The sequence below is a fragment of the Leucopleurus acutus genome, assembly GCF_964270905.1.
Source record: "Leucopleurus acutus genome assembly, chromosome: 3".
Lineage (NCBI taxonomy): Eukaryota > Metazoa > Chordata > Mammalia > Artiodactyla > Delphinidae > Leucopleurus > Leucopleurus acutus.
Window position 1 is genome coordinate 157,779,163 of NC_139145.1, and position 16,293 is coordinate 157,795,455.

The 16,293-nt window shown below is 36.1% G+C and overlaps 1 protein-coding gene across 3 annotated transcripts in view; it reads left to right on the forward strand.

Moving 5' to 3' along the window:
- The window catches only part of CDH12 (cadherin 12), a 678,773-nt gene that overhangs the window by 272,058 nt on the left and 390,422 nt on the right, over positions 1-16,293 (forward strand). The window contains exons 1-2 of one of the 3 annotated variants that reach the window (XM_082837422.1): positions 6,365-6,449; positions 6,643-6,789. The gene's annotated coding sequence lies outside the window, so the exon portion shown is untranslated. Of the gene's footprint in view, positions 1-6,364; positions 6,450-6,537; positions 6,790-16,293 lie in introns of those variants that run through there. The other 2 variants (XM_082837421.1, XM_082837420.1) reach the window with 2 other exon arrangements.

Sequence of the window (16,293 nt, forward strand, 5' to 3'; positions counted from 1 at the left end):
AAGGAACACTCCCAAACTCATTCTATGAGGCCACCATCACCCTAATACAAAAACCAGACAATGATACTTCAAAAAAAGAAAATTACAGACCAATATCACTGATGAATATAGATGCAAAAATTCTCAACACAATACTAGCAAACAGAATCCAACAACACACTAAAAGGATCATACATAATGATCAAGTGGGATTTGTCCCAGGGATGCAAGATTCTTCAATATACACAAATCAATCAATGTGATACACCATATTAACAAACTGAAGAATAAAAACCATATGATCATCTCAATAGATGCAGAAATATCTTTTGACAATATTCAACACCAATTTATGATAAAAACTCTCCAGAAAGTGGGCATAGAGGGAACCTACCTCAACATAATAAAGACAATATATGACAAACCCACAGGAAACATCATTCTCAATGGTGGAAAAACTGAAAGCATTTCCTCTAAGATCAGGAATAAGACAAGGATGTCCACTCTCACCACTATTATTCAGCATAGTTTTGGAAGTCCTAGCCATAACAATCAGAGAAGAAAAAGAAATAAAAGGAATACAAATTGGAAAAGAAGAAGTAAAACTGTCACTGTTTGCAGATGACATGATACTATGCATAGAGAATCCTAAAGATGCTACCAGAAAACTACTAGAGCTAATCAATGAATTTGGTAAAGTTGCAGGATAGAAAATTAATGCAAAGAAATCTCTTGCATTCCTATACACTAATGATGAAAAATCTGAAAGAGAAATTAAGGACATACTCCCATTTACCATTGCAACAAAAAGAATAAAATACCTAGGAATAAACCTACCTAAGGAGACAAAAGACCTGTATGCAGAAAACTATAAGACACTGATGAAAGAAATTAAAGATGATACCAACAGAAGGAGAGATATACCATGTTCTTGGATTGGAAGGATCAATATCGTGAAAATGACTATACTACCCAAAGCAATCTACAGATTCATTGCAATCCCTATCAAATTACCAATGACATTTTTTACAGAACTAGGACAAAAAATCTTAAAATTTGTATGGAGACACAAAAGACCCCTAATAGCCAAAGCAGTGTTGAGGGAAAAAAGCGGAGCTGGAGGAATCAGACTCCCTGACTTCAGACTATACTACAAAGGTACAGTAATCAAGGCAATATGGTACTGGCACAAAAACAGAAACATAGATCGATGGAACAAGATAGAAAGCCCAGAGATAAACCCACACACCTATGGTCAACTAATCTATAACAAAGGAGGCAAGAATATACAAAGGAGAAAAGACAGTCTCTTCAATAAGTGGTGCTGGGAAAACTGGACAGTTACATGTAAAAGAATGAAATTAGAACACTGCCTAACACCATACACAAAAATAAACTCAAAATGGATTAGAGACCTAAATGTAAGACTGGACACTATAAAACTCTTAGAGGAAAACATAGGAAGAACATTCTTTGACATAAATCACAGCAAGGTCTTTTTTGATCCACCTCCTAGAGTAATGGAAATAAAAACAAAAATAAACAAATGGGACCTAATGAAACTTCAAAGTTTTGCACAAAAAAGGAAACTATAAAAAAGGCAAAAAGAGAACGCTCAGAATGGGAGAAAATTTTTCAAATCAATGGACAAAGGATTAATCTCCAAAATATATAAACAGCTCATGCAGCTCAATATTAAGAAAACAAACAACCCAATCCAAAAATGGGCAGAAGACGTAAATAGACATTTCTCCAAAGAAGACATACGGATGGCCATGAAGCACATGAAAAGCTGCTCAACATCACTAATTATTAGAGAAATGCAAATCAAAGCTACAATGAGGTATCACCTCACACCAGTTAGAATGGGCCTCATCAGAAAACTTACAAACAACAAATGCTGAAGAGGGTGTGGAGAAAAGGGAACCCTCTTGCACTGTTGGTGGGAATGTAAATTGATACAGCCACTGTGGAGATCAGTATGGAGATTCCTTAAAAAACTAAAAATAAAATTACCATATGACCCAGTCATCCCACTCCTGGGCATATACCCTGAGAAAACCATAATTCCAAAAGACACATGCACCCCTATGTTCATTGCAGCACTATTTACTATAGCCAGGTCATGGAAGCAACCTAGATGCTCATTGACAGACGAATGGATAAAGAAGTTGTGGTACATATATACAATGGAATATTACTCAGCCATGAAAAGGATCGAAATTGGGTCATCTGTTGAGACATGGGTGGATCTAGAGACTCATACAGAGTGAAGTAAGTCAGAAATAGATAAACAAATATCGTATATTAACGCATATATGTGGAACCTAGAAAAATGGTACAGGTGAAATGGTTTGCAGGACAGCAATTGAGACACAGATGTAGAGAACAAACGTATGGACATTAAGGGGGGAAAGCAGCGGGGGGTTGGGGGTTGTGGTGTGATGAATTGGACGATTGGGATTGACATGTATACACTGATGTGTATAAAATTGATGACTAATAGGAACCTGCTGTATAAAAAAATAAATAAAATAAAATTCAAAAATTAAAAAAAATTTAAATAAGCTACAAGGATATACTGCACAACACAGGGAATATACACTATATTTTATAAGAACTATAAATGGAATATAACCTTTAAAAATTGTGAATCATTATATTGCACACCTGTAACTTATATGATATTGCACACCAACTATACTTCAATTTAAAAAAGAAAACAATTAACACTAACATTCTGAGATTTCCTCTCTCCTGATAACTAAATCACCACAAAAAGACAGAGAGGTAATATGTGAATCTGACATTGAAAGAGAAGCAGGAGATTCATATAAGAATCATAAGATCAATATCTAAACAGTTGTCTTAATATAATTATAGTTAACATCAAGAAAAGTCTATGAGAAATCCAAGTGGAAAGATTCCTGTACATACAAATTACAAGCTTCCTTCCACTCAGAGTAATTTTTCCTACATTACGTCACAGTTCTGACTCTTTAGAACAAACTCAAATAAATAAAGAGCAGCTTCCATTTAGATATCCATTGAATTCTTTTTTGACTACAGCATGACTCCAACAACCATATTTGTTAGACATGGTGGAGAGCAATAGCCTTGTCTGGAAAGGAAGACATCAGGTTTTCCCCTAAGCATCAAAGACCAAAGGGACAATCACTTGCTCTTTTTATTCCAAAGTTCCCATCATTAAAATATGAGTAAAATACTTATCGTAATGCATATCACATGATTCCTGTAAGAATCAAATAAGACATTAGGTGGAAATTTCTTGGCAGTTTAAGGGCTGAATTAATTTGAGTTCTTATCATTTCTTTTTAGATAGAATTTTTATTAGAATCCTTGAAAAAGCATGTTCACAACGTTTTTCTGTAAGATTGTGAATGTGTCTGAGAATTTCAACAGACCATATGAAATAGTGAGATTCACGTGAGGCTTAAGAAACTTCTAGATAAAGCTTGAACAAACTAGAAATGAATTTTTCAACTCCATAGTTATTTTAAGCTTTGATATTACATTACAGTACTTCTCTTGGAGAACTGATATATCAGAAATCATCTTAATTTTGGCCTAAATGTTCTTGAGATAGCCATATACTAGAGTAAGGTCATTTTCCTGTTTAAAAAAAAAAAAAAAGGAAACCAATAATTACTGTTTTAAGGAAGAGGGTAAATGAATTGCAAAAGAAAGAAAAAAATTTGAAATTGACCAACCTGAGCTAATGAAATTACATCATTTGGAAGTTCTAGATTTAGTTTATTTTTAGGCTAACGTTTATTTTTGTTGAATTTCGTTTTCTGCTCAAATATAGATAACTGTTTATTGTGACTAAGCTGTTACAATGTAATATTTTATCTGTCACAAAACACATTTTTAAGGATAAAAATGTTGTTTTGCAAATCATAAAAGCAATACAACTTCCCTATACTTTTGGAAGCAAGTATTTTTGTCGGTTTGGAAATTTCTAAGCTTCAAGATTTTACAGTTAATGTGACCTGAGTTTTAATTCTGTATTTGCTATGTAGTGACTCTGTGGCAGTGATAAGTTTACTTAACTTCTCAGAGCCTTAGTTTAATTGATAAAAATTTTTAAGATAATAATGCATGCTTAATATGATTGCTCTGAGGATTTCATGGACAACGGCTAGAGCTGAAGTATATTCAAAGCATCTGGCACATAGCAAGCACTTAATATAAAATAACTATAATTATCACTGCTGGTTCCTATCTACACTCCCTACAAAATAGTATTATTCTTCTGCTTTGTTATTCATGAGTGTACTGCCACGTAAAATCAGTTATTTGTTCAACATAGGTTTAGAAATCTACTGCAGAATTACTCATACCGTCTGTAGAAAATATTTAGAGTAAAAGACCGTTGGATCCTATGAGAACAACAAGACTCATTATTTTGGAAGTTTCATCAGTGCAATCTGATGTAGTCAGGACTTTCCAGGTAGAAACTAACTACTATGGCACAAAATTAACTTAACTTAGAATGTACTAATTTTAGTTGGTGACCATCATTGCTAATGGATGGGGTTTAAGAAAATAAGCACTATCTTAAGGTTTTAAAAAGTTTTAAAAGTAAGTCACTACTTAAGGTGCTCAGAATGAAGCTTAGACAAATACAAGACCAGAGTGTTTTAACTGGAAGATCAGCTAAACATCAGAACATCAGAACACTGGAATCCATCAGATTTTCATTCACAAGTGCTGGGCTAACAACTAGCCAGGATCCTTGCAGAAGAAATTAGTAGTTATATTTCCTGTTTACTGTTTATTTTCAATTTATTTATGTGCATCAATTTGGATACAAGCAACTCTTTTCTATCAATAGTACAACACTCTAATGCCAGTCAATAATTGAATAACGGGTTTCCTGCTTAGCAGTGGCAGAAGTTATTCTCCCTCTCCTGAATCTTGACTGGATTTCCTCACCTTCAGCTCTCACACTCCACCAGCTGAGGGAGCAAGAGACCTCCTCTGAATGGGACACAGGATCAGCTCTCCTGGGGCTTCTCCCTGGTGCATCTCTGTTTTAAATTGAAGTGTCTGCCCTATATAGTTGCACTGAAGTTTTATTTTGTCTGAGAAGTCTTACCATCAAAGAGCTTGTATTTTAACGAAATACTTTTTTAAAATATTTACTTGATAATATAGAAGGCAAATATATTCTCCATTATGTATGATTTGTGCATCCCTTTACTGAAATTTGGGATTTTTCAAAAATACATGTAAATATTGCAAATATAGCCCCCCCCCTCTCAAGAGCCCTCCCCCGTCTCTCTCTCTTTCTCTCTCACATACACACACAGTCTCTCTCTCTCTCTTTCTCACACACACACACACACACACACACACACACACACACATCAAGGGAATGCCATATGTCCCAAGTGAGACCTACTTGGAAAAGCAGAAATGCTGAACACATCACACAGTATCATTGTGACAGTACATTTGTCAGTTTTCTCCCTGGCAATGAGATTTTTCTCACCCTCAAGACATGCAAAGGACTTTTTTCATCTGTTCTTCTTATGTTAATAATTTTCTCCTATAGAAGTGAGAATTGTCCAAACTTAACCATTTGAGGCTTTGGCATTTAATTAGGTAACCTTTTTGAGAGAATTAGATCTCTGGGAGGAAGTGATAACTTTTGAGGTCGGAGGTGTTGAAGAGCTGCTCAGGTGGTCAATGGATGGGTATCAGCAGGTTGTGAAAGGCGCATGCCTACATTTAATATGTTGTTTGACATTTTGTATCCTCTCATGCCCTTGCTTATTTTTGTTTTAGAAAATTAGCATTTCAACAATAGTAGAAGAGATGATTTAGTTAGGTGTAATGATGTATTCTCCTGTGCTACTCAGGTTAGTAGTATAATGCAAACATTTTTTTGCAAGTGTGATGCTAATTTAAAATGCTATTTGAGAAACTACATAAGAAACGCTGTATTTTCTGTGTCTTGGGTTGAGTGCCTGTGTCTGTTAAGAACCTGCCAAACATGCTTATTTAGTATGAATACTTCCTTTCTTTTATAAATCAGAGTTGCACTCTGGAGGGCTGTGATCAACCTTTAAAAACATTTTACTTAGGCAAAGGTTGAAGTATGTACCATGCTTGGGGCAAAGGCAAGCCCAGCTATATCTTTTATCACATTGCTTTGGACATTTTTCAGCTTTCGTCCTGTCTTAACGAATCAGCTCTATCAGTCGATTAATTGTTTCACTGTACCTGCTATCTAACACGAAGGCACCTGGCAGAACAGCAGGAGAAAGCACGTTTATCTAAGTCCTTACGCAGCTGAACACTGTAGCTAATCTCCTTGCAAATTACAGTCAGAGATGTAGTTCATCCATTAGGCTGGAAAAGACAAGAGTCCCAAGCAGCCCCGGTGCCTTTTCCAGTTCCCAGGAGACCCACTAACCCTCGGCGTGTGTTGCCTGCGCACAGTGAGTGTTTCCTGCTAATCAGGTCAATGATTATCGCCCAGCTCCGGGGACCTGACAGCAGCCTATCACAGCAGTTAGGGAGCCACCAAACGCAGCACGCTCACCGAGGAGCTCCCGTTAAGAAATATCGCTTAGTCCTCATTTACTCACTGGAATCTCGGAGGATTTCAGCTTCTCTTTTTTGTTCTCTTAGACAGTGAGGGGCTCAGCATAAACAGGAAAAAGCAGCGGAGCATGCAGCTACTTGGAGGGTGTTGACTGAAAACTTCGCTCTCCCCACCCCGTTCACGGTTGATTCGACTGACTTCTCACCTCCTTCACGGTGAATATTTCAATTAAGGTAAGTGCCGCTTCATCTGAGTGACTGCGTCGAGCTGAATTTCTGCATTGAAAGTTCTAACTGACTATACTGACATTCTGCACTGCAGCAAGTGAGTGTGTCTGTCAGGAGAAGGCTTAGTTTACAAGCAATTGTCCTAGAATGAAACCCGGTGTTTGAGGATAATATTACAGAGCAATTTCTTTTGAAATCTAAGTATTCTGCCTTGCATCAAGAGAAAATGAAAGGAAATACGAAAAGAGTGAATTTCTCATTTTACCTTTTTAAATAATCTAGAGAACTGTGTGACGCTAAGGTAACTTGATTTTGATTGAAGTGTTTTGTTGATGTCCTATGGCAAAAGCTCTCAGTCTAAAAGCTTCAAAGTTAAATCAGATGGAAAGAACATTTGCAAATGAGAGTTGAGATTTTGTGCAGCTTTTTACTTTAACAACGTTCCTGAGCTCCCTGTGGGTTGAAGGATTTAGGACTAAATCCCTGAATATTTTAATAGTGTCCGTTTAGCAATTAAAATTTAAATAAAGTTTCTGATGTAGCTGTTAAGAAAAATGAACCAAAAAGAATTATCATACCACTGATATGATTTATAGTTTTTATATGAGAGGTGAATTTTTAATGAGATAATTTAATAAAAAGAAAAGTAAAGAAAATTACCTTCTTTCTAAAATACTTACTTTTGAAGGGAGAATTATTCAATAATGGATTAAAATTAAATGTTTACTGACATCTTGGCTTTTATGTTTGAAGTTGTACTTTGTCATCAAACAAGAGTGAACTGAGGTTAAACTTGTATTTTACATGGCTTAGGACAATTATCTATGTAATTTAGACAAACTAGTCCACGTTATTTCTTCTAAACCCTTTTTCCTCATAAGTTTGTTAAAAATATCTAGAGGGAATGGAAGCAACTCTTCCAAAGTTAGATTTAATTATCTGAACTTTTTCTTTTCTATTTTACTTTGCAAGTGTAAATATAGTCTGATGGTTTTCTCCCACATCATGGTAAATTTCTATATAATCAAAAAATAAAGTGATTTTATCCGTATCATTATGTATGACCAATTGATTTCTTAGCACTCTAGCCCCATGAGTGAATAGCAAGCACTTATCTTCTTATGATGTAGTACTTATACTTCAAAATGATTTTCTAACAATGAGACAAGCGCTATTTAAAATACAAATGTATACTGCCATGAGATAATACTTACACAGGTTGAATTTCAATAACATCTGTTATGCTAAAGCACAAAGTAAAATGTTACTGCTTTTGTGTAAAGATTTATAATGGTATCTTAACTGTACTTTTTAAAATGAGCACTCATACTTCATGAAATGTTGATTCTGCCCTCCTCCTATGGGTATCCTGAGATGGGACATTTTATAAAGATGTCAGAACATTGTTTATATTAATTGGCTAACCTTCCAAAATTCTCTAGAGAGCTTTTTAAGCGGATGCTATTGCTTCCCCCACAGGAATAAAATATTTTTAGGATACCCCTAGGCACTGATGTGTACTAGCTGGTTGTCTGTGTGTTTCAGCCAAAGCCTAAAGACGTTTATTTCTCTCTGTTGCACTGAGACTTCTATCTCTTTTCTCCAGCGAGGCGGTTTTTCAACTGATTCAAGATACCTCAGAGAAATGTTTGACTAGTTACTGTCATTGAGTCTTTGGCATCTTCTTTTCTTACATTTTAAACAACATGGATAAACGGGAGGAGGCAACATTAACCAAACCGGGTCACATTTGTTAGTGACAAACTTGTACATTGCTGATAACATCTCTGTATTATAAACTGTTCCTTGTGCCAAGTTCAAAATCCATGGTGATATCCTACCCAATGAACTTTTATTAGATGTACTTAGTTGATGTATGTGACCCTTGAAGGATGTGCTTAGTGTGTAATGGGATATTTATTTTAAGAAATGAAGGTAGCTGTAGTTTTTTTTTAAAAAGATATACTTAAAGTTTTTAAAGGGATTTAATCAATGTAGTTGTTGTCTTAATTTGCATTACACAGGCTGAAAAGAGAATGAAGAAAATCTTGGTTACACTTGAGAATTAGGAGCTGTTTATGTTCGGTAGCTGCCTCAGTCAGACTTTTTTTCATATATTATCCCCAGGTTCCAGCTTACCTCTAGGTTCTAAACTGAATCCCATTTTTCATTTATTTTATGGTAATTTATTCCCTCTGTGACATCAGAAAACATCTTGTAGGATAACCTCACTTAGAATAGGCAGTTTCAAAATTTAAATTAAAAAAAAATCTGTTAGAGCTTTATAAAACTTTTCTTAAGAATTATAACCTGCTCCTAGGTAGGTGGTATTTTCAATAAAAGTCAAGGGGGTGAGGCAGTGTTTACCATGACTCCTAAATGCCAGACACCTGGGGGTATAAATTTTCTATGTATAATTATATAATCATCAGGTCAAAATAATGACATTGGAGATAATTTACCCCAATTTTCCAGAAGAAGAGATGCAGGCTGGGAGAGCAGGCTGGGGACCTATCATTCAAGCTCAGGTCAGACAGTATTTAAAGCTCGTAATCTTTACACTATACTTTTTATCACTTTATACATGGTGACCTATTCTGATACTCATGAATATCTGATAGTTTAACTTAATTATATCACCCTTAGAATAGTTTAATTCTTGGCATACTCAAAATAAATGATTTTGTAAACTCCATAGCCACCAGTGTTTGAAAGAAGCATATATTTTTTTTCTTTGAGGTTCTGAAGGAGGTTAGTGCTCAAGTCTTTGCATCAAGTTGATTCTGATTACTACTGACAGAAAAAGCACTCTACATAGGGATAATCAGTACAGAAATTTAGTATCTGCAGTATAAACATCTTTCCAAGAGAGGTAGATATACTCTCAGATAAAAATCAAATAAAGAGTAGAGATATAAATTCAATGCCACTTATATTGAAATGGAATTAAAAAGAAGTTAAGGAGAATTTATGTTCGTGGCAAAATACATTCACAATATTAGAAAAGATAAAGAAGTGAACAGAATTGAATGTTGGAAAGTAGACTAAAGAAAAAAAAATAGATTCAAATGTACAGGAGTCTATTTGTTCTACTGACTTTACATAAGCCTTCCCATATGTACACAGAGATTTGCTATAGCTAATTATGTTGATATTGTGACAGTGTTATCCAAAGCAAAATCTGGTTCAATCTAGGACAAAAAAGGAGAGATGTTATAAAATTAGGATTGACCTGAAAAATCTAATATGATGAGCTCTCATATCCAAGGATGTGCTGAGAGGTACTGGAAGCTGCATAGTTATAAAATATGATCCTTTCTTATGCTCCAACCTGTCCTCAAACACTTAAACAGATAATATGGAACTAGATACTGCAAATAATGGATTCAACAATGATTAGAAACATGATCAAGAAATGTATAATCTCCAGCCACCAGCCAGTTTACTTTCCATTCGCTAGATTTTATGGTAAGCTATTGGCTTTTTCTAGTTGTATATAAGAATAACAGAAAAACAAAGTATATATAGATAATCTTTATTACTATTCCAAAAGAATGGGCATGATCTATAAACAGTAGTATTTCAGAGGACTTGTTATGCTGAGCACCCACCATACATAGGCCTCCCCACCCAGAAAGTATGACATGTGTCTAGGCTCCACAAGCCACAGCAGATATGACCAGAGATGAATGTACCCAGATCTATGACAGCCATCTCTAGAGTAGCCAATGGCTACCATGTAGCCTTTCAAAATAACCATGTCAATAAAGAATGTTTTATGTAACACATAGATGATTTAGTGACCTTAAGTATAAATTCAGCATACTGTGGATAACCAGCAGTAGATGGGCAGGGGCAGAAGTTGAGAAACATAGAGATGATGGTCTGCAGAAATCATGAATAAACTGAACTCATGAGGTTGGTAGGAAGGAAAGAAAAGTTAATTCCCTTAGGTCAATTAGAAGACAAACATTTTCTGACTCACCATAATGGCTAAGCACAAAAATAAAGGTGTGCTCCCTGTACAGAAGCAGAAAGAATATGTTATCCTGCGTGGTATTCCAGACACACCATGCAATGGTGAGACTTCTTCCTGTCTTCCACATTTTTCTCTGTGGTTTCAGTTCCATTAACCAATTCAAGCTGAGCACATCTGTGTCTCTTACAAACTAAAAGCTTATAACTGGCCCAGCATCATACATATTCATAGTCTCAGCAGACAATGAATAAGGCAGAAATGTGTAGTGGCGGAAAGTACAGGTTCTGGGTTCAGCTACCTGGGTTCAGATCCCATGGAGGGTACTTGCTAGCTCTGTGACAAGTCAGTTAAGGTGTCCAAACTTTATTTTTATGACCTTTAAACTGGAGCGAATAATAGTACTAATCCCACAGCAGTGCTGTGTGAAATAAAAATGATAATTAATATAACATACTTACAATTACTCAGGTGCTTAGGAAATAATAGTTGTGATTATAAACCAGAAACCTTGTTTTTAGTCCCTCACTTTACCTGTCAAGTAGAGAAAATCCAGGACGTTCTTTCTCCTTAGACAATGCACACTTGGGCCATACCAGAAGCTGGAACCATGTCCTGACACTGTGTTTATATCAGTACATTTGAATTTTAGGAATGTACACTTTTTCTTCTACTGGATTTACACAGATGTGTGGATGTTACTTTAAAGAAAGTAATTTGGGAGATGGCTTAGAGAAAACTTTCTATTTTGTCAATGGCTGGTTACATGCTATAAAACCAGACTTGAATAGTTGACAACATAGAGAGTGTAGTGTGTGCATAGCTGAAATTATTCCCTATTTTGCCTTTTACAGAAAAAGTATGCTGGCTGCTTGTTTAGAAGAGAAACAAATTTATGAAACTAATTCATATGTTGTATGATTTTATTATGATCATAACAAATATTCTGTGGAATATTTGTAAAATATCTTGAAGATGACTATCTAAAAATCTATTTCCTGGTAGATTCAAGCCTATCATTTCCTCTTCTCTAACTTATCTATATCTTGCTATGGGATTTAAATCCTCTAGTTATAAAGTTGAAAAGTTAGCAAATACCATTTATACATATATATGTGTATATGTATATGCGGAAGTATTTCATATTTTATGTGTTGATTCAAGTAATCCCCATAAATAAAAGGTATTTTCTGCAATGGAATTCATTGTTTTCCATCCTCCAAGCCACGGATTCTTATATGTTTTGCTATATATGGGAATCAGTGACTCTGTGCCTGAAAGTGGCAGATTCCTGAGGCTTATTCCTGGAGTACTGATTCTGTAGGTCTGAGAAAGGACCCAGGAAACACAGTTTTGAGATATATGCAGGTTATTCTGATACAATCAGAATATATAGGAATGTGGCCTAACCACTGAGGTTTAAACAACTTCCCAGGCAATTCTGACATGCAGACAAGGTTGAGGATAGCTGTTATAGAGCAGCACCTCCCAACCTGAACGGGCATGCAGATTACCTGGGCGTCTCGTAGGAAGGTTCCGTAATGGAGCCCAAATTCTGCATTTCTACCAACCTCCCAGGGATACTGACACTGCTGGTCTATGAGAAATGCTGCTCTCATTCTCCGCCACACTGCTCTATGGTTTCCCCTAGTAGGTAAGTATTCAAGGACCTACATAGGATACGACTTACAGCCCAGCTTACCTGGGCTAAAGGTTGATAAAACTTCTCAAGAAGCTCTTTTGATTATAGCAGGATGATGGGACGTTATAAGCCAGGTGAAATTTGAGAAACATTTTTTTTTAATCTATCGTTGATTCCCACTACTCACTCTGGATATAGAGTAACTGGATGTTTTAGAAGGCAACGTATTTCTAGCATGTTTAATTCTTTGCATTGCTAACACTTGCTAACAATATTTAATTCAAAGCATTGCTAACGTATTTCATTCTTTGCAGTTAAGAAAGAGCAGGGTGATCGTTGCTTTCCCAGTCCCACTTCTGAATGTGTAGAAATTTTGGACTTTAGCACTCCCCAGGATAGCTATATACCAAGGTTCCAAACGCATCACAAAGGCCAACTTCTCAAACAGCATTTCAGTTCTCTTTATTCTAGGAATGCAGTCCTAAAGCGTCATTATTTGTCACTTCAACTTTTCTTCTTTCTCAAAACTAAATGGCAAGGATATAGATTTCAGCTTTCGCCTCTATTTAACCTTTTCTCTCTTTCTGTTCCCAGCTGCCCCATTTCATTGTTATTATTCAAATCTACAAAATACAAAGGGAAATAGATTTCATTAGTATGGAAACAAATTTTGGATTATTTATATTAATATTTTTAAAATTACAAACCTGCCCATAGAATTCCGTTACTCTTCCATCTTTTCTTCTAGAATGCTTAACATTTTATTAACTGTACACTTTTAAATTTATTTGTTATTTGTCTCCCTCTCTAATTACTCTAATTAGACATTAGAATGTAAGCTCCATGAAGGCAGGGTTTTTTTTGTTTGTTGTTTTATTCATAGCTGCAACCCAGTACCTAGAATAGGGCCTAGCATAGAATAGATTTTCATAAAATATCTATTGAACAAAGAATGAATAGATATTCCAAACTAATAAATTAGTTATAAGGGCCATGTGTTAGGATTGAGGCAAGTACCTAAAATATGATAGTTTTGCTTTTGCTCAGTACTGTGGGTAAGATTCAAGCACATTTCCCCAAAGATTTACACTCACCCACTTAATGTACTTAGTTTTAGTGTGTCCCTCTTAAGGGTCAGGTACTGGGCTAGATGCTATGAATACATGTTGACAAGCCATAATTCCTTTGAATAATGTTCTGGCCTGTTGGTCGGGGGCAGACAAGGGAAAGACCAGTTGTAATACACTCTGGTGTGTAATCATGAAAAGATGTGTATGGGGTGTTATTAATGCCCAGGGAGAGCTCCTGACTTAACTTGGAGGGGCCATGGAAAACTTACTAGAAGTCTCCTGAGCTATAAATGAAAGGATAGCTTGAACTAAGACAGACAGAAGAGGAGGGGTTATAAGCTGCTACTAGAAGTGACACTGTGTCCAAAGGCACAGAGAATTCCTGACCCCCTCCAGGACCACGTTAGTTTGACATAACGTTACGATAAAGTGTTGTATGTGTAATAAGAGGCAACTACATTTTTCTATGTGAAAAGACATTTGGATTCCAACCCAGGAATGACGGGGATCCATTAACGAATTTTGAGAATGGGAGAGACAGAGTTATTGGTGCCCTATTCTGAATCTTGCATTATATTTTTCACTATTTCAAATCAAAAAATATATGTACACATACATTAAAAATACCTATGAAAATTAAAACAAAAATATATCAAGGGAGAAAATGAGCTTTTGGTGGGCTGAAGGGAGAGAGAATAAGATATCCTTAAAATGCTGCACCCAGGATCTGTGGAAATTCATATGCAGGACTTGAAACCAAACCAGAGGTGGAATGAGTGTGAAATTAGCCAAGGTTGTATCCATATGTGACTTTCAGGGGCTCTGTTTTGCAGGATTAGGAGAGAAATTTATTTCAGTTTCAGAGTTCAGGAAAAATGGCAGACTCTGAATGGCCACATCTGCTAGTACTGACATGGAGTAGAATTCACACTCTCCTACCAACTGACTAAGACCGAACAGAAAAACCTCTATTTCTGTCTGGATACTTGTAGGACAATCAAATTCAGCTATTCAAATTTAATGTCCCTGACATTCTTAGGAGGCTAACATTTTGACCCTTTCATTCTATAGGCATGATACTACTAGGTGTTAACTCTAGCAGAAACTGCTGCTTTTGTGCAGTACTTTGTGTTGCTGTTAACTATAGCTGAAATTCAAGAAGAGATGTCATTTACTCACAGTTTTTCTCTTACCATTATACCCCAAATGACTCTTTTTGTTTCTTTTTCCTTGCTGTTAATCTGATAGTTACTGCTGATTTCCTGATGATGGTTTCTCCAGCAGGAACCATAATCTCTGTGAAGATTGGGACCTAGTTTTGTTCACTGCTTAAGCCTTAGCACCTACTTCAGTGTCTATTATATAGCTGGTACCGATATGTTAAAGGAAGGAATGGAGGAAGGAAGGAAGGGGGAGAGAGAGAGAGAGAGAAAGAGAGGGAAGGAGGAAGGGACCAAGGCATCTTCCCATCTTGCTATCCTCTCTTTAATAGCTCAGCAAATGGCACTATAACCTACCCAATGGGCCAGGTGAGAAATCCAGCTATCATCTTTGCCTTACCACTTTTCACACCTTACACATCCAATCAACATCTGGTCCTTTCAGTTCTGCCCTTTAAATCTGTCTCACATGTGTTTGCATCCTTGCCCCCCCACGGTGCACACCTCCGTCATCTGTTACTTGCTTATGATCTCTATGTTATACCCTTCTTCTTCACAAAATAATACTCCTTACCATCAGAAGATCGACCTCTCTAGGACAGTCTTGATCACATGACTCCTATGTTAAAGATTTTCCTTGTAATTTCCGCTCTCTTTTAGGATATTATTCCAACCTTCATGAGGCATCCATTTTTCTGGAAGTTCTGGACGCCACATCCTCTTGAGTCTTGCCTAACCTCTAGCAGCTTATTTCCCAACCACCTTGGGTTCCTTATTCCTGAGATTTCACGTTCACCGCCTGTCATATTAAGTTAACTTTTTGCCTGGCTAGATCTCTTGACCTGTAGAACACAAGATGTCACTTCATCCAGATAGATTTTGGCCACTACCAGTCTAGTAAAATGTTCCTCCTATCAGTTTCCATAATACACGTTATGCCTCTTCTACTCCAATCCCAGAGCTCATCACACCGTTGAATAATGCTAAATTCCAAAGCCTTTGATGGCAGGCTCTATGTGTGTTTCATTCACTACCTTATTCCTGGTGACAGACACTAACCTATACAAATTCTTTGTAAACAAGGACAGGTAATGTACTTCTCTGAATTCAAGGACAATAATTTATTCATAGGCTTCTTCCTTCCACTTGGGCAGTTACATTCCTGCCATTCTGAAGAGAATTTTGCTGCTCCATGTCACCTTTATGAAATGTCAGAAAACACAAAAATATAGTAACAGTTTGATTAATTCAAACATTTACCATGCCAGTAACTACTGATATTTGTTTAATGCATTTCATACATCTTATGGACTATGTAGATACCTTATCCTTTAATGAAGAGTAAAAATTGTTCACACACATTTGGTAAAGGTCACCTATTTTCAATCAGCTCCTTTCTGTGTAATAACTGGCTGACATTTCTCATCCATTTGTGATCAATGAACATGCATATTTTAACTCAAAAGTCCATTCTCTTCAAAGTCCCACTCTTATAGCTTCTTATTTCATAACTTGATGATGTTACGGGCAGGGTAACTACACTAATTCTTGTCCTTAGGCTTTTTTATCTTTAAAGCAAAATAACTGGTAGAACAAACAATAGAAATTGGCTATACTTGAGAATCAGTTGTCAAAAAGAACATCCTGAATAGATACGCTTTG